Source organism: Canis aureus, chromosome 13, assembly GCF_053574225.1.
Source record: "Canis aureus isolate CA01 chromosome 13, VMU_Caureus_v.1.0, whole genome shotgun sequence".
Lineage (NCBI taxonomy): Eukaryota > Metazoa > Chordata > Mammalia > Carnivora > Canidae > Canis > Canis aureus.
In genome coordinates, this window is record NC_135623.1 from 66178913 (window position 1) to 66198539 (window position 19627).

Genomic DNA, 19627 nt, shown 5'->3' on the forward strand with positions numbered 1-19627 from the left:
AAAGTAAGCTGACACAAATTAGAATTTGGTTTTCCCTCTGTTCTAAAAGGACAAAGTTTTCTTGGACTATTGGTCTGCCTTTGATAAGAGATTATCAAAAGTTTTCTTTACCATTTAAGTAATCTGCTTAACAAAGAAAGATTTTGTGTATTATCCAAATAATTTCCTCTGTCTTTATCAAATCTTAGATTATTTATTTATTTATTTTTATTTATTTTTTTTTTATTTTTTACAAATCTTAGATTATTTAACCAAGCTGAGAGTCTTCTCTATTAAAAGAGCTAAGGTTGTTTTGTTTTTTATAAGTTTTCAATTTTCTGTATTTGCCTGTGAAGTGTTTATTTTTTATTTTATTTTTTTAAAGAGTTTATTTACTTGACAGAGAGAGAGACAGTGGGCATGAAGGGGAGTAGGGGGAGAGGCAGAGGGAGAAGCAGACTCCTCATCGAGTAGGGAGCCTGATGTGCGGCTCTGCATGGGGTTCCACGTAGGGCTCATTCCCAGGACCCTGAGATCATTACCTGAGCCAAAGGCAGATGCTTAACTGACTGAATCACCTAGGTGTCCCTGCCTGTGAATTGCCACTATGATTAAATGGATAACTAAATATTGTCTCACAATGATCTATAATCCTATTTGACCAAGTGTTTTAAAACATTTGCCTATTTTCTACAAACTTCCCCCAGATCACTTTAAAAAAAAAAAAAAAAGATTTTATTTTCTTATTCATGGGAGATACAGAGAGAGAGGCAGAGACACCGGCCAAGGGAGAAGCAGATTCCCCACAGGGAACCCGACGTGGGACTCGATCCTGAGACTCCAGAATCACACCCTGAACGGAAGGCAGATGCTCAACCACTGGGCCACCCTGGCGTGCCTCCCCCAAATCACTTCTAAAGTCTTTTTGACCTCAAACAACTTTAGGGATTTTCCAAAGGGTCCTTGGAACACCTCAAAAGATTTGTTCTCTATCTTTATAAAAAACCAAGTATTACACTAATCAGATTTATTTGGTATCTTAAATGACACGAGAAGCATTGTCAAATAAGTGGTGCTAAACCCTCTTTAATTATATTTGTGTGGATACATGTTATTTACTTAAATATTGCAGAAATTGTATGAAACAAATATGTCCTGGCATGTTATCACTTGTAATTCTAGTGGTCATCTTGACATGTCATGTGTCAAAGAAATAACCAAATTTGTCAATTGCATTACAATGAATTCTCACCAGATTTTTAACCACAGCTATTTTTAAGTCTTTGTCATTTACAGAGTTATTGTTTTACCTTGATGCTTTTGAAGCGTTCCAACCAATTGCTTCATCTTCAAGAAGACTCATGGAAAGGGACCCTGATAAATTTTCCACAACCCATGAGATCATGATCTGAGCTGAAACCCAGAGTTGGACGCTTAATAGACTGAGCCACCCCAGTGCCCCTAGGTTGATTTTATATGAAGCCAATAAAGCCTCATGGAAAAATTGACCTGGTACCTTGCTTTTTAGTTTTCAGCAAAGCAGTCTTTAGAAGAACTTATATGGTTAATCAGTATTCTTGCTGCACTCAAATAAATAATTAGGCCAAATTGTATGCAAACAAATTAGTTGTGCTGTTACCATCTTTGGTAAAAAATGGGGGCAGTTGTAGACAGAAAAATTAAGTTTGAACCTTTTTTGATATTAAATTCTAGTCCTATTAATTGTCTTTGGTGATTTACTGTATATCTGTAAATTGGACTGGATCCTGAATACTTCTAGTTTCCTCAAATACTTGGTTATGAGTCTCCAAACTAACATTTCCAATTCTCTCTCACCCTTCTGATTTGGAATCACTAAGAGCAGGACCACCCTTGATTCTCCCTGGAAAGGACTATATCAGGTCCTCCTTACTACCCAGATGACAGCCAAACTTTAGGAACTCAAACGTTACACAATTTACAGCCCAAATTGACAAGGAAGAGAAGTCACCCACCTGAGTAGAGACTGCTTCCTCCCAAGACATTGGTTCAAGACTTCAAAATTCAACTAAACATGAAACCCTTTCTTCTTCTCTTTCTTTCCTTTACACTGGCCTGGAAAGATAATGTCATCATCTACAATTCCCAGGCTATTGTTGAGGGGGATAATCTTTCAGACTGCTGAACTGTCATTAAAAAATACTGATCTGTCCATGGTGCCAGAGATGTCCCTGGTCCATTTAACAACCCCAAAGTTGGGGAACTTTGCCCCCAGGCTCTGTGCAAAAAAAGGGCACAAGCAAGGGTAACCACAATGAAACTGCTTGTGTGGTCTACAGACCCTTGAAATTTTTATTGGCCTACATGGCTATCACCTCCAGTCTTGAGACAAATCCAGATAAGAATTACCAGGAGGCATTCATGATTCAGGATTCACTTCCTTGAGCAGGATTCTACTTCCCTGTTTAGAAATAAATGTAAATGACCTTATGATTAAAAACCTCTTCTTGGGTGCCTGGGTGGCTCAGTAGGTTAAGCGTCTGCCTTCAGCTCAGGTCATGATCCTAGAATCCTGGGATCCAGCTCCATATGGGCTCCCTGTTGAGCAGGGAGTCTGCTTTACCCTACCTATCCCTCTGCTCTCCTCACCACTCTTGCTCTCTCTCTCAAACAAATAAATAAAATATTTTTTAAAAAGGGAGAAAGAAACCTCTCCTTAACTCTTAAAAGTATTGCGGGATCCACTGCTAAGGTGATAGCTGCCTAACAAATAGATTCTCTGGCCAAAGTTTGTTTGTTGTCTGTTTTTTTAAAGCAGATGTTAACATTTTATTTTATCTTATTTTTATTTGGGTGTAGTTAACGCACAATGTTACTCTAGTTTCAAGCGTACAACTTTAGAATTCAACAACCCTATATGATATGCTATGCTCATCACAAATGTAGCTATCGTCTATCACCATATAATGCTATTACAATGGCACTGACTATATTCCCTATACTATACCTTTTATTCCCATAACTTTTCATTCCATAACTGGAAGCTTTTACCACCCATTCCCCTTCACCTATTTTACTCGTTACCCCACCCCCTCACCACTGGCAATTATTAGTTTGCTCTCTGTATTTATAGGCCTGATTCTGCTTCCAATGTTGTTCTTGACAACAGAATATCCCTTGGATATCTTTTAGCTGAGCAAAGAAGTGTCTGTGCTGTGGGCAACTCCACCTGCTACATCTGGATTAATACTTCCGGGGAAGTCGAAACTCAGTTACATATATCACTGACCAAGCGTCTTGGCTTAAAAGGATAACTCCTCCAACAGGTCTTTCTTTGACTTACTTGATTTTTATTGGTTTGGGTCTTGGGGACCATGGCCTGGAGTACGCTTCAAATAATTGGGAATTATCCCGCTTAGAATAATCATAATGTCTCTGGTGTGTTGTATCCTCTCAAAAGCTGACCTCACGGATCAATGTATTAACAAGACTAACCATGATGGATGGACTGCTCCAGTCCCTTGCCCTGCACAAATATGGGGGTCAGAGGGCCCCCCCAGACTGGCCCAGACACTTGGGGGGATGTAGTGGCCCGTGTGGCCTCAGCCTTGTCCCCACCCACTGCCAAGTACAATGACCCTTCCTCTGAAACATCAGTGTTCGCCTCCTCCCTGTCCCCAGCATGTGACTGGTCACTCCTGGGGGAGAAGCTCCCCACCCACAAGCTCTGCAATGTGCTCCTCATCCTGTGGGCAGGGTGGGGGTGCCCCACCCCTGCCCTGGCCCCCACCCTGCCCCTGCTGTTGTTTGTGCTTTTGAAGAGTGTTAAATTATAAAAGCCCCTCGGGGCCCTCCCTGTCCCCCAGGACCTCTTATTTATACTAAAAAAAAAAAAAAAAAGCATGTTTGCAGCCACTAACCAGAAAGCAAATGATCTCTTTAAGACTGGAATATCAGAAAAGGAAAGAAAAGAATGATTGACTTAAAGATTGTGAACCTTCTGTGAACTGTGAACTTTACACGGATTAAGCAAAAATATAATGACCTATGGTTAGCATAAAAAGAACCAACAAAAGCTTCAAGTAATAGCTGAGGGTGGTGCTAATGCCTCAGATTTTGATCACATCTCTCGGTTAAACTGAGAGTCTGGTGGGGGGGAGGGGTTGTTAAAAAGAAAAAACTGGCCTAAAATAGAGTCACTCATGCTAAGCCCTTACCACCAAATCTTGACTAAATACCTAGCTTAATTGCAATTTCAGCTTTCTCCAGGACTGTAGTCTTAACTGGTCAGTCTGGAATATTCCGGTTGGTACTAATAATGTAATCTGCCACATAGACTATTTTCATCCCCAAAAGGATGACAAGCAATCTCTTCTTTCCTTCCTCATTCCCCCTTCCGCCTGTAACAGTCTTATATCTTGTACAGCTTTATGTAACTCCTTTCTACTTGCTAGAGGGGATGCTGCTTGATTCTTGAATCATTGAATAAAGCCAATTAGATCTTCAAATTTATTCAGTTGAATTTTTGTTGGTTAACAAAGGACAGGATCTAAATCAAGTCAGGCAGAAATAGCAGGCATGGGGGTACAAGACAAGAAGATGGCATCAATAAGCTTGAGTCAATTTTATTTGCCAATTATACCTAAATAAAGCTGAAATTTTAAAAAATAAGAAAAATTGTATTTTTGGAACTGCTGTAACCTAGGGTGGATATAAAGATAACACACTGGATGAATTCCTTATATTTCATTTTTAAAAATTTTCTCTTCTGTCTGAAGCCAGGGCTTACATTCCTCCTTTTCTGAATTTCAATTTACAGGCCAATGTTGAACATTTCTGTTTGTTACCTGTAATTCAATCTTGAAGTTACTGAAATTGATTTTACTCTTCCAAGAATTTCATAAAGTAATGTGAAAGTTAAACCGAGGTCAGTCAGTAGTTGTTGAATTGTTTCATGAACCAGCCGGTTAGAATGTTGCAGATGTCATCATTTCCAATTTGGGAAAGAAGCAATACAAACAGATTATTTTGTGGTTTGTCTGTTTGTGAGATCAGAGAAAATTGTTTTCATACCACTTTGTTGAGGTTTACTAATGATTGACAAAGATTCTTATAGGAAATACTTTATTTTCCTCTAGATTCCAAATTTTTAAAAAGTCAAAATCATTCTTGCTCAATTCTCTGAATTAAATAACGATGGCTATCATTAGGTTGTTTACTGCGTATACCATGGGAAAAGTGAATTTGAATGATGGGGTGAAGATGGGATGCTTTTGCCTAAAAGACCCTGAATCTTTTTGTCAAAGAAACTTTGGTGCGCTGATGGAGACAGGCAAGAACATTTCAATATTTCTCAAGGAGTGATTAACTCACTTTTCAGCACTTCTGCATCATGGAATAGTAAGAGCAATGACCCTACTATCTCTATCTATTCTTCTCCAATCTATGAAGTACTAATTTAAAGATTCTTTGTTTGTGGCAAGCAACGTAAATCAACAATGTAGTCAGCTTCTTTGGGCAGTCGTGAGTTTAAAACCATAGTATAATATTTCAAAGAAAGTCTTATATCATGCTTGAATGTGATGACTCCTAGGGTAGTGATCTTCAAACGTTTTATCTGTATGTGCACCAGTTTTGTACTTTTTTATGAGGTGTTCTTGAGGCACGCTACAAGAAGACATGCCAACAGGCTAAGGAAACAGCAAAAATTATTATACTTGCAGACAGGAGGCACAGCGGGCCATGCAGACCACGTGGGAAAGCCACCGAGGTGTTCAGGAGGCAGAAGCAGGAGTGATGGGAAGGTTTAGGCCAGTCTTTATTGGGGTGTCCATGGGGAAGGCAAGGAGGACAGTGTGCGCAATTTAGAATTAGTTAATTTGAATATTTTTGTCAGGTTCGGGCCTACAGTAGGGGTCCCTAGTTGCCTGGAACCTGGCCATGGGAAGATTAAGGTAGGAAAGTATATTGCCTGCACGGTATAAGAACCAGATAGAGAAGGTTTTGGATTGGTTGGTTTCCATATCAAAGACATGCTTCTGGCTGGGTTCTTTGCTCTTTCTAAGAATTGGCTAGCTCCTGGAGGGGCACTCTCCCCAGCCAGGCAAATAGGATTTTGTTTTGTTTTGTTTTTAAGATGTTAAAACATCATAATATACAGAAAAATTTTTTTTGAATTTTTTAATATACAGAAAATTATAAATATTTACAATACAGCACATCATCAGAAAATGGTTTGGGAGTATACACTCACAAAATATGCATGTGCATTTCCTTACAAAACAAACCATATGCATACACTACATTAAATATTGAGTGCATTAAAATAGAAATTAGAAAATGATGAATTTTAGGGCAGCCCCAGTGGTGCAGCGGTTTAGCGCCGCCTACGGCCCGGACGTGATCCTGGAGACCGGGGCCTGATCCTGGAAAACTGGGATTAAATCCCGCGTAGGGCTCCCATCACTCCTGCTTCTGCCTCCTGAACACCTCGGTGGCTTTCCCACGTGGTCTGCATGGCCCACTGTGCCTCCTGTCTGCAAGTATAATAATTTTTGCTGTTTCCTTAGCCTGTTGGCATGTCTTCTTGTAGCGTGCCTCCAGCGTAGGGCTCCCTGCATGGAGCCTGCTTCTCCCTCTGCCTGTGTCTCTGCCTCTCTCTTTCTGTGTCTCTATGAAAAATAAATTTAAAAAAATCTTAAAAAAAATGATGAATTTTAAACAAAACTTAGATAAAATAAAGTATGCTATTAAATAATTCAAATTTAAAAGCAATGCAAACTTTTAAACTAATGGCACAAAAAGTTTTACTTTTACCAAAAACCGTTTCAATAATAACAGCGCAATGCTATTGAGTATGCTTTATTATTTGAAAGTATTGTGTCAATATTATGTGATATGACGAATTAAAGGAGAAGTTCCAAATTAAGTTTTTTTTTTTTTTTTACCTTTTTTTTTTACCTTTTTTTTTTACCTTTTTTTTTTACCTTTTAAATAAGGACATTTTTAATACAAAAATAGCATTAATACTAAAATGAACCCCTCCATATTCTTCATTTCAATCATTATCGGTTCATGGAAATCTTGGTATATGTATACACTCAATGACTACTACCTTAGATTATTTTGAAACAAATTCCAAATATTATACAATTCATCTGTAAATGTTTTGATACATATTTCTTGATGATATGCATTGTTAAAATAAATCACAACAATATTGACAAGGAAAAACTAATAAAAATTCCTTAATGGTATCAAATATCCAGTCACCATTCACATTTTTTTCATTATATTTCTACAGCCAATTACAATTATATTGACACTTGATTTTAATTACTGTGCTACACATAAAGAGCCATTGCAAAACCATAATATAAACAATGTACCTTATACAGTTAGGGCCAATTAAATAATGAATGATATCAGAAGTGAAAGCATATTTCAGAGTCTCCTTGATAGTTTTGCCCACTTTCATAAGATTTAATTAGACTATCATTGTTTTCATCTCGCAACACACACATTTGGCAAAAGCTAAAAAGGAATTGTTGCGTTTAATATCTCCATAGCTGTAAGTACTAGAAGCTTCCAATTCTTCAAATGTCCTCTTTTTTTTCCTCCCCTGTTGACTTTAGGCTTCCTTAAGGACTCCTCCTTAGAGAGAGTCTCTACCTTTCAGCTGTAGTCCACTGTTGCTATAGTGGAGCACTGTTGGCATGTAGTAAACTGCGGGGGAGGGGAAGCAACCTATAATCTTATGACTAAATCACAGTCTTTTTAGTGGACCTAAGTCCTTGGACTATTACCTTTCCAGTGTTTCCCCTTTTATATGAGACAGAAAGGCTAAAGGGGATGAAGTGAAATGCTCTTCCACTCAGGAAAAGGCTCTTTTAAAGATTTTCCTTTAAGGGCACCTGGGTCGCTCAGTGGGTGAAGCATCTGCCTTGGACTCAGAACAGGATCCTGGGATCCTGGGACTGAGCCCTGCAAAGGGAAATCCCTGCTCAGCAGGGAGTCTGCTTCTCCCTCTGCCCCCCCCCCCCCCGATTGTGCATGTGCGTGCTCTCTCTCTCTTTCAAATAAATAAAATCTTTAAAAATGAAAAAAATATTTTCCTTTAGAGAGTAGCTCTTGTTATAGAGAATACTCTGAATGTTATTCACAATGAATAGTCTTTCCTTCCCCTTTCAGAGCCACAAAGAGATTTTTCTCAGCTCTTCCTTGTGAGAACCATTTTGAAAAAAACTGTAACCATTATTTTTTCAAATATTGCTATTATCCCATTATCTCTTTCCTCCCTGTCTGGGACTCCAATTTTATATGTGATAGACCATTTTACTATGTATGTCACATGTTTCTTGTACTTTTTTAAAATGTGTTTTCTTTTTTGTCTTTCATACTTGAGTTTGAATATTTTTTCTTGACTTATACTTGAGTTTGAATATTTTTTCTTGACTTATATTCTGATTTATTTATTCTCTTTTCATTCTGTTATATCTAGAGATTTTTCGTTTAATGTTAGATATTATTTATGAAAAATTATAGATACTTCAATCTCTCTCTTTTTTAAAAATATTTTGTCTATTTATTTGTGAGAGACACACAGAGAGAGGCAGAAACATAGGCAGAGGGAGAAGCAGGCTCCATGCAGGGAGCCTGATACAGGACCCCTGGGATCCCAGGACCCTGGGATCACCACCTGAGCCAAAGGCAGCCACCCAGGTGCCCCGATACTTTAATCTCTTCTTGGTATTTTTCCACAGAGAAAATTTACTTTTTTTTTTTTTTTTTGTTAAGGGGTTAGAAATTTCAGGTCACCTTGATCTAATCAGAAATTGAAATTATTCTAATTTGAGCCTTATTTCTGGTTTACTCTTGATTCCTAGGATGAAGCCTTTGAAGATCCCACCATAAAACCTATACCATTTACTAGTCTTTCTCTTTTCTCATAGTCCTTCAAACACAGTTTTTTTCTTACTGGAACTTTATGAGTCTGTCAAAACCTCTGCTCAGTTTTTTGTAGACTCAGCAGTTATTTGAGAAGCTCTTGGACTTCTCTGAACTTCATTCTCTCTGGGATCTTGCTTTCACAAATCTTTGCTATTTGGCAGCTTTCCTGTGCCTTCAAATAGATTTTATTTTGTTTTACTTTATTTTTGTCCAGAACTTCTAGTTCTCAGTTAAGATGAGACAGACTGAAAATACTTTTTTTTTTTCTCAATAGGACCATAGAGAATAAGAACATTTATTTTGTCTCTGTATCTTGGTGATCTGAAATTTCAGTTCCATAACAAAGTTTCAAATAAAGTCTGGTCCAGGAATGGTATATGTGTTCATTTCTTTAGCAGAATATTAGATATAAGTCAGCTAGCTTTTATAATATACTCTTTAAAGTTTCACCAGAAACACCTAGTCAATGTAGTATGCACAAAGCTTCCTTTTGTAGTTTTCCTTGTTAAACACCAGTTCTGGCTAAGACAACAAAATTTTACAGCATATAGGAACTACAAACCAGCCTGTGGGTTAAATTCAGCCCCCTGGAAATTCTGTGGTTAAGCAAGCTCTGTAGGTGACAATTTTCTCTGGAAAACTCTATAGCTAATTTGTTCCATTTCATGATTACAAAGCCTTAATGATTTTACATATTTTGGAGGTCACCAAGGGCGGACGGGTGGAATCAAAAGCTTCCCAAAGTTGCCTTAAGTAGATTTTAAACTCCTATACAGAATCTCTCCCCACCTTATCTAGTACCTTTCATGCTTCCTGGAACAAACATATGAGTGAATGAATGAATGAAAACAGAAGGCATCCTCTAAATTTTCTGTATTCTCCTGAAAATAAGAAACGCCAAACTGGGCACAGCGTTCTATGTTCTCATCAACATCATGTAGGGCAAGAAATTACCTCTGAAATTCAGGAAAAATTTTAATTGGAGGAAAATAGAAAAAAGAACAATATTAAGAATACAAGTAATGCAGTAACAGGTTACAAAAGAACTTGGTTGACTGTGGTTCAGGTAATTATTTGCCTCAGGGCTTAAAATAGTTTCCAAAGGTTTGTGTTTCTTAAAAATATGCCAAATTACGTATATAATAGCTTCATAATAATTTATTTATCTCTGAAATTGTGACGAGTTATTGCAGTTATTACCTCCCTGTACTATAAATATGGGAAAGTGCAAGGATGCACTAAATATGACTACATTGGAAAAAAAATAGGAATTTGGGAAGCATTTGATGACTTCCAACCATCTTCCTTCAATATGATCAAGATATTCATTAATCCACACAGTATTATTTCTTTACCAGTATGTTTTATTTATTGCACTCTATCTGCTGTTCCAAACTCTCTTAAAAGTAATAAAATAATAATGGATAATTGAATAATGTACATCTTTACTAATGACATTTAGAGTAGCTGATGGTTTCTGTTTATTTAAATTCAGTAGACTTTCTTTTAAAGCAGTTTTTCTTGTTTTATTATATCCAGTAGCAATACGATGAACTGTTAAACCAGACCAGAGAAATGGAAAGAATTACAGTTTTCTTTTTATTACAACAGATGGTGGTTCTATCCCAAAAAAGAAATCATCTAATTAAATATTCCCTGAACATACAGCGTTTAATGTAAACACTTACAGTTTTTGCTTAAAAAGTATCATTAAAAGCACTATATTTGGCATTGTTGACATGAGTTATTTTGGTATCCTCTCTGACAGTTTTACATGTAGAAAAAAAACTTCAGAAATTTACCTTGTGTGCAATCAATCTATTAAATTTACAATTTAAAAACCCTGATACTTTCTTAAGCATTTAAGTTCATGTCTTAATCTTGTTATTTGCTTCTAAGACTAGCAAATTTTAACAACCGGGTTTTTTACAAAAGATTTATTTATTTATTTGAAAGAAATATGCAATATATAAAACATATAATTGAAGTAACAAGACTTTCATGCTAATACCCAAATTCTTGTGAAAACTGTTAATATGTAAAGCTTTAATGTTTACTTTACTTCCAAACATAAAAATATTAATTACAGGATTCTGTTTCTCCTAAATCTTTAAATTCTTAATCCATCATATTCTCACGGTTAACAGATTGCATATCTATAAGAAAATAAAATCTAATCCAACTCATTCATTCATTCATTCATTCATTCATAGTTATTTCCTTCGCACCTATCATGTCGCAGGCTCTGCTCTAGGCACTGAGTATATCACAGTAAAAAGGCAAGAAAAAGCAAGTCTGCACTCATGAGGATTAACTTCTTAAGGGAGAGGAAAAATAATAAATAATATAAATTTATCTTATGATTTATAGTGTGTTAAGAAGTGAAACAGCACTTATGACAATATTGCCATAAAAAAACCAACAAAATAACAAGTATCATTGAAAATGTGAAGAAATTGAAACCTTTGTGCACTTTTGGATGGGAATGTAAAAAGGTACAGCCTCTGTGAAAATAGTATGGTGTTTTTTCAAAAGATTTTTAAAAATTGCCGTATCATGCAACAATTCTACTTCTAGGTATGTATTCAAAAGAATTGAAAGCGGGGTCCTAAAGAGATAGTTGCATGGCCATGTTCATAGCAGCATTATTCACCATAGGCAAGACATGGAAGGAACCCAAGTGTCCACAGACAGATGAATGGATAAGTAGCATGTGATATATATTCATAATGAAATACTACTCAGCCTTAAAAAAGGAAGGCAATTCTGACACATGCTATAATATGGGTAAAGCTGGAGGACATTTTGCTAAATGAAATAAACTAGTCACACACACACACCCCACATTGTTTGATTCCACTTAAATGAGGTACTTAATCAAAATCATGGAGACAGAAAGTAGAATGGGGGTCATCAGAGTCTGGGAGGAGGGAGAAAAGTGGAGCTACTGTTTAGTGAGTATATTTCAGTCTGGAAAGATGAAAAGAGTTCTAGAGATGGATGCAATGATGGTTCCACAACAATATGAATGTACTTAATGCCAGGGAACTCTACACTCAGAACTGATTAAGGTAGCAAACTTTATGTCTTGTATTTCATCACACTAAGAAAGTTGGTGGGGGGAAAGGTGACACAGGGGGTGAAGCAATTTTAAATCGAATTGCCAGAGAACTGAATTACTTAATATTGGAGATGTGAGTAGGACAAGAGATTTGGGTCTACAGATATTCAGGAACTTTGGTCTCATTGTCATCTGAGCCTCCATTTTTGATCACTGGGTCACTGGGTGCAAAATTCATGTAGAGATCGGTCACAGCTTACCTTAGCTGATTTCTCTTTTACTCACAGAAGTCTTAAAGTGTCTTCCAGGCTAAAGCTTCACAGAATTTTGAATCTCTTTAACTCTTTAGATATGTACAGTTTTCCCTTCTAGGATTAAAGAATCCTAACCACATTTTTCAAGATGTCTAAACTCTTTTGGATATTTAAAATGTTATTTGATAGACTTTTGGATATTTCACAGGTTTTGTTTGATTTGTGATTACATTTATAAGATCATTCTCGAACCCTCAGAAACATAGGATTTTCTTTCTGAATGCATGAAATATAAAAGTTGCGTGGCATTGTAGTAACAGATGTTTTTCCTAAGAAAATCTATTTATGGCATTTATACTCTGAATGACAATATTGCTTAGAAAATGATACTTGGAATATATTTAAAATATTAATAGTTCTGAAAAGTAATTATATTTGATTCATATAAACAAAAGATCGAGAAATTTCACTAATTTGTATCGAAGCAAAATCACAATGACAGATTTTTTACTTAATCTGGCCGATTTTATTAGATGGAGCAATACCTGCTACTACTTATGGAACTATATGTGAAAAATAGCAAAAATTTGCCATGCACAAATTAACTTTATTTAATAACTAGAGTAAGCTGCCAATATTTTTAGGTGAACTTTTAAAGTTTGACAATAGATTTCCTATGTGACTTTAAGAAAAAGACCAGACATACTTGATTAAAATTTGCTGACCACATTTTTAAAATGATATGATATAGAAACTAAATTGACAAAAATCTACAGTTCGCCTTAAATTGCTCTGTATGCATACGAGTCATGTCATTAACTGATTTAACCTTGAAGTTTTAAATGCAGCCTAGTATTTGGGTGGCAGGCAGGATATTACCTTTCCGAAGCACAATCACAGCAGTCCTCCTACCCCTATTCCAAGACATAAATTGCTCAAAGTTGGTGGGCGTGGAAAAACTTTTCTAGGACTAAAAAGAGGACAAAAGAATGTGCTTGGGGAGTAGTTTATTTTTATTTTTTTTTATTTTTTAATTTTTATTTACTTATTATAGTCAGAGAGAGAGAGAGAGGCAGAGACACAGGCAGAGGGAGAAGCAGGCTCCATGCACCGGGAGCCCGACGTGGGACTCGATCCTGGGTCTCCAGGATCATACCCTGGGCCAAAGGCAGGCGCCAAACCGCTGCGCCACCCAGGGATCCCGGGAGTAGTTTAGACAAGGAGGTGACAAGGTCTTCTGAGGGAATAGCTACCTGGTCCTCTGTCCCATTGGTGAGCACAGTCTCTCTTGGATGTGTCAGTCCTGTTCCAGCCTAAAGAGCTCTGCCCTTGCTCTGTCTGGAAACGGCTTTCCTTTGTGGCTTTTTGGTCATGTCATGTCATGTCAATTTTTTGTTCAAATGTAATGTTTTCAGTGATACTCTCTGTGGCAGATTGTATTTTTTTTTTTCCAAAATGACACAGCAATATTTCCAGTCCCACAGGCTCTTCCAGAACCCCGTCACTCTCCAGTGAAGAAGCGAAATCAATTTCCCACCTCCTTTACACTGGGCATGCCTTTGTAACTATCTCAATAAATAGAAAGAAGCAAAATTGGCACAGTGTGCGTGTGAGGCTAGGCTACAAAGGGCTTCTGCTTGGCTCTTTCTCTCTTTCGGGATTCAAGTCCTTGGAACCCAGCTACTATTTTGTGAGGCAGCCCAAGCCATGAAGAGAGGCCTTATCGTGTGTAAGTTTCAGCATCAACTGCCGGGTATTTGAAGGAGCAAGCCTTTAGATGATTCCAGCCCTTGGTCTTCAAGTCTTCCAACTGAGGCCTCAGATATTGCGGAACAGAGACAAGCTATCCCTGCCACGCCCTATTCAAATTCTTGACTTGGCAAATCCTTGAGATAAGAAGTAGTTGTTTCATACCAACAAGTTTTGGGGTAATTTGCTATGCAGTTAGAGATAACTGGCAGTTGCCATGTAGGGTCCCAGGTAAATATTTCTTATGAATTCTCTATGTGAACCATTTTACTAAAAAATATGATACAAAAGTCATGAGCCCATGTGAAGTATGATGATTTATCAATGAAGAGTTTGTTTATTGTCCAATCAGTGCATTTACAGTTTCTTAGTCCAATGTCTGACCTATGTTAAAGTCAAATTAACTAAGCAGGTCAGCCCTACCCTAGTGGTCCCATCTCTCACGATCCTAAGAAAGAAATAATACACCAGACAGTAGAAGTGATCCACTTCTCAGGCTATTCTCTTGCAACTGGGGTCTCTCACTGGCATTCTAAAATGACCTCAGAGGTATGAGTCCTCATGATCCAGAAAATAAAGGGTTTTAAAGCCAATCTAAGAAAATATTTTAAAGTGATTGAGAGCCATTAGAGGGTTGTAAGCAAGAAATAGATCAATGGAAGTGAGTGAGCAGGTAATGAGAAGACTGGCCCAAATAAAAGTAAGAGGACTTTTTTAGGGAGGATATAATGGAAGCACTTAAATGTAGGCAAAACAGTTAAATTAGGAATAGTTGGGAAAAGAAAAAAAAGGAATGGTTGGGAAAGAAAATCAACAAGCATTTTTCAATTACAGTGGGTTGACTTACAGTATGCTGGGTACTAGAGATATAGAAGATAATAAAAAACAATCCGAGAACTCACATTCAGTGGAAGAAAAACTTAAATTAAATAATGATAAGACCTTGTGCTCTTGTAATAGTCATCACACACGATTGTAATTTCATTGACTATTTTTCCTGCTGGACTAAGAGGAGCCCTAGGTAAAGAACCTTGCCTACTTCATGTTTCTTTCTTGTCTTTCTTTTTTGTGATCTTCAGCTCTGAGTACAGTGACTATGACATAATGGACACGATACATGTACTTTATGAATGAATTAATAAATATAAGCGCAATGATGAAGATACATATGGGTAGTATAAGAACCCAAGGGGAAGGGACATCAGGTAAGATTTACTAGAGATGGCCCTGAGCTAGTGAGAAGTAGGTTTGACATTCCAGGAAAACAGGGCTGCTCAGAAAATTCTGAGAACAATTGGCTTGAGGTTCTAGAGTGTAACTTGAGATGTGGAGACCTAAGTAAGGAGAGTTTAATAAATAAGCATGTGTCATTTCAAGGTTGCATTCGTGAGCCACCGTTAAGACTTATTCCATAGATGATGAGGAAACAGTTTTCAACAAAGGATGGGTCTGTTCAGGCTGATGTGGCACGGCACTGGTTTGGAGCGTAGGTTTGATGTAGATTGCACCGGGTTTAAGGAAATCAGTCATTTGGTGCCTTGACAGAGAGGTAGTGAAATGTTTGATTGTCTGTTAATCTGGAGTTTTGAAGTGGAGACAGGTGAGAAGGCTGACATAGTGACCCCCCCTTATTACCTACTCCCCCTCTTCCTTTTATACTTATATTAGAGCCATTTGACTCCCACCTACAGTCTTGCCCTTGCCCTGAGACTTGAGATTAAATCCGTCTAAAGTCAGAGGTAAAAAAAAAAAAATAAAGTCAGAGGTAATTAAGAAGGGAGATCTGAGAGCCCAAGGGACTAAAATCCAGGTCAGCCCTGTTGCTCCTCTCATTCTGATTTTTCACCTTAAATTTAGTAATCTGGCTGTTGCCTTGTTTTTCAAATCAAGATCAAAGCTCTCCCATATGTCTACCAGGACTGGGGCCAGGTCTTATTGTTACTAATTGCCTTGATTGCAGAGCTACCACCAGTCTGTATAATATTTCTCTTGTGAATTATAAAAACTTCTCTAGGATAACGCAGCTACAGCTTAAGACTTACAGGATTGGGAGTTAGTCTTATTGACTCCCTTGTGGGACACCTTTGTGCAGTTCACAAATTGCACAGCTGTACATGTGGGTCCTGTCTGAACCCTGTGTTGTATCACTGAACCTCAGCCTCATGACCTTCATCTTGCTACCAAGCCTCTAACACAGGATTGACCACTTGCCTGGATCTTTACCCATCATCTTCTTCTTGAAACTCCACTGAGTAACTTTTACCTGCTAAGACGGGTTAGGATTTGAGGGGTACAGAGTGGTTTTAATTATTAGTTTCATTTTGGAGGAATGTATTTGGTTTTTTCAATTAGACTTAGAAAGTATATATTAATAATTCAAATCATGTATTTTTCTTTTTAAATTATTTACTCATGTTATTAGAAAATTAAGCACTTGATTTTATTGTATAGTTAATTTTTTTGTACATGATTGGATAAAATGTCTACTATTATATTTTTCCCCAAGAATGCTATCTATATTATAAAGCAGTATTCTTATATGGTATAGATCTCTATTTTGTTCCATTGTTTATATGTGTATTGTAATACCGATACAGCATTGTGTTAATTACTCTAGCTTTATAAGAATTATATGTGTGTGTGTGTACTATTTATTTGTGCTATTTTTTTTTGTTTGAAAGTCTACTAGTTTGATTTTATAATGGCTACAAAATGTTTCTTTTAGGTAATGTTTACATGATATATCTTTTTCAATTGTCCTTTCCTTTATTTTTATATCCTTATGTTTTATTTAAATCTCTTTTAAGTAGCATATAGTTAGCTTTGTTACTGTCCTATATAATAATCTTCATCTTTAAATTGGAGAAATTAGTTCATGTTTATTTACATTAATAATTGATATGTTTGGATCTATCACTTTGCTATTAAGTATTTTCCATTCCCTTTCTCTCATTTAGGTCACTCAGTTGCTCAAAATAGATATGATTTAAGTTATTTCAGCAAGATCCCTTCAGTGAGACACAAATATCCTCAGAAATAGAGAACTTTTAACAAATATAAAATCATATCTTGAATGAAGCAGGATATAAAATGAATAGTCAGAGATCTAAGGAAGTCAGAATTGAACAAACAATGGGTGGGCAGCTTTTATGGAGACACAGTAGGTCTATTCAATCCCAGTATTGGAGGGACCTAAGTTATAGCTAGAAAAGGGGCCAAGGGTCAAGAGTACAGTGAGTTGTTCCTGATTAATTCCCACAGTCATCAGGTATCTGTATTAGTCACTCTTATCTGCACATAAAACCACCTCACTGTTGCTATATCATATACTAATGCGTACTTATTCTCACATTTGAGACCATGTGGCTCACCCTCTATGGCCTCAGTTTCAGAGGTTTTCCACTCAAAGGATATTCATTTTGGAGCCCAGAAAGTAGGAATAGTGCTTCTTTGGGAGAGATCAGAATCATTCTCTGAATGTGTGTCAATAGACAATGCTACTTAAGACCCAAATTTGAACTTGTACTTTCTCACTTCCATTGACCAAAACAAGTCACAGGAAGAAAGTTAAAAAGTAGAGGGACATATCCTCCTTCTAAGGAGGTATGAGGTTAGGGAAATAATATTGGCTGAGCAAAAGTTTAATAAATCTCAGTGCCTAGCTAGAAAACACTTTGAAAGCACCCCTCATTCTTTTCTGTACTTTTTGCTCATGTAGAAAAAATGTCATCCTTAAGCTTCTATCCCTCTTATTTTGGTCTTCATGAGTCTTTAAATGAAATCAGGAAAGCAGCGGGGTCCCCCCCACCTTTTTTAAAAATAAAATCAGCTTGCAATAGCCTACCATATATTTTAGAACTTGAAAAAAAATTCATATAAGATATTCAACTCCTCTCTTCCTCCCACAACAGGGACTTCTATAGTGCTCTTCAGACACAATAAACATCTATTTCTGTAGGTAATTTCAGCTAAGTTCCATCAGATGTAATACAGCCTGAAATTATACTATTTTGAAATTAGTTCATATAGTAGGCATTAGAATAGTAGAAATTCATAACATAGATATAAGACTTTAATCATTTTATTTTTAACATCAGACAAAAATAACACTACCAATGTATTAGAAATATTATATAGAGAATAAGATGAAGGCACTTCTAAGAATGCACTCACATAAGTAAAATGCATTGCATTGTCTGCTTGCCAAATAAAAATCGCATAAATGTAAATTCTTCACATACAAGAAATACCCAAATTAAGGAGGAATAAGAGCAAGATGCATAATCAAAAAAGCATAAATAAAACAAATACCTGCAACCTATTGAATACATGTAACAAAACCAACAGTATAGGAGATGATAGCAGAATATGGGAGCGGCTCTTTTCGATGGTTGGAGTTTTGTCATTACCTAATATTCACATATTCAAAGGATATTCAGATATTCAGATAAATTCATAGTAGGCACTTCAAAGAGAAATAAAAGAACTGCATGAAGGGATTTCTGACAATGCTGAAATGGCATGTATTTTTATTTTTATTTTTTTATTTTTTAATAATAAATTTATTTTTTATTGGTGTTCAATTTACCAACATACAGAATAACACCCAGTGGCATGTATTTTTAGAAACTGTGTGAAGACAAAACGGTCTCAATGAGAATTTTAATGGGTTTGGTTGATGCAGAATGGCAAAGCATCACTGATGCTGGGAAGTCACCAGAAACAAAGATAGAGCACAACTGAACCACCTGGACAGAAGATAAAGTAAAAAAAGAAACTGAGAGACTTGGAAAAAGAAAGGAGAGAAAGAAAAAGGAGGGAGTGGTAAAAAAGAAAGGAAAGAAGGAAGGAAGGGATGGAGGGAGAGAGGAAGGAAGGGAGGAAGGAATGGAGAGAGGGAGGAAAAAAGGAGGGAGGAAGAAAAAAATCATTCAGGGCAATTGCCAGTTTTAACTTTCAAGTGCTCCTATAGGTGTTTGCTTTGTTACTGCTTTTATTCTATAAGAACTTTTTTCTTTTTTGCTGTAAAAAAAATGCCCCCAAAATATGTCTAAAATTTTTACGTGCAGACTGGGAAGTTTTCTCTGAACATTTAAACTCTTTATTGCCAGAAATAAAAGTCTATTCTTATGAAAATCTTTACCAAATCTTAGGCAGAAACGAGGCTCTTACATTACCATACAGTTTCCTAAATCTTTCTGTGGCTGCTATTCTAAGATGCTCAGTTTCTGTAAATCAAAGTCTTTTTCTTTTGGGATAATTTACATACATAAATTTGTTAAATATAATGTATCACAAAAATTCTAGAAGTCTCTTTCCCGTCCGCTGTTTCTATAGCAGCATCCACTTTTTGAATGAGTAAAATGCAATCCATAAGCAATCTGGACTGTGGGGATGATCCACAGGGAATATTACAAGAGATTTAGGGAGGAAAATTATTTGGTGAATATTCAAATTTTATCCTTCCTATTTACTTTTGAATCCCAAATTTATGAAGGACAAACACTAAAGGTGCAAAGCATAGGTCATTCTCACTGGTGCCTTAACATCAGGATATAGGGGTCAGTGGGCTTTCTTCTTCCTGCTCCCATCTTTCTTCAAAAACCATACTACTTTGAAGATTATACATTTTGATATACCACCTACCAACTTTCTT

The 19627-nt window shown here is 36.6% G+C and overlaps 1 long non-coding RNA gene across 3 annotated transcripts in view; it reads left to right on the forward strand.

Annotated features, from left to right (window-relative positions):
- Nucleotides 1-15298: 15298 nt before the first annotated feature.
- LOC144282636 (uncharacterized) overlaps nt 15299-19627 on the forward strand; it is a 33231-nt gene continuing 28902 nt past the window's right edge. For all 3 annotated transcript variants that reach the window (XR_013351133.1, XR_013351131.1, XR_013351132.1), the window contains exon 1: nt 15299-15571. This is a non-coding gene — a long non-coding RNA (uncharacterized LOC144282636). The remainder of the gene's footprint in view (nt 15572-19627) is intronic.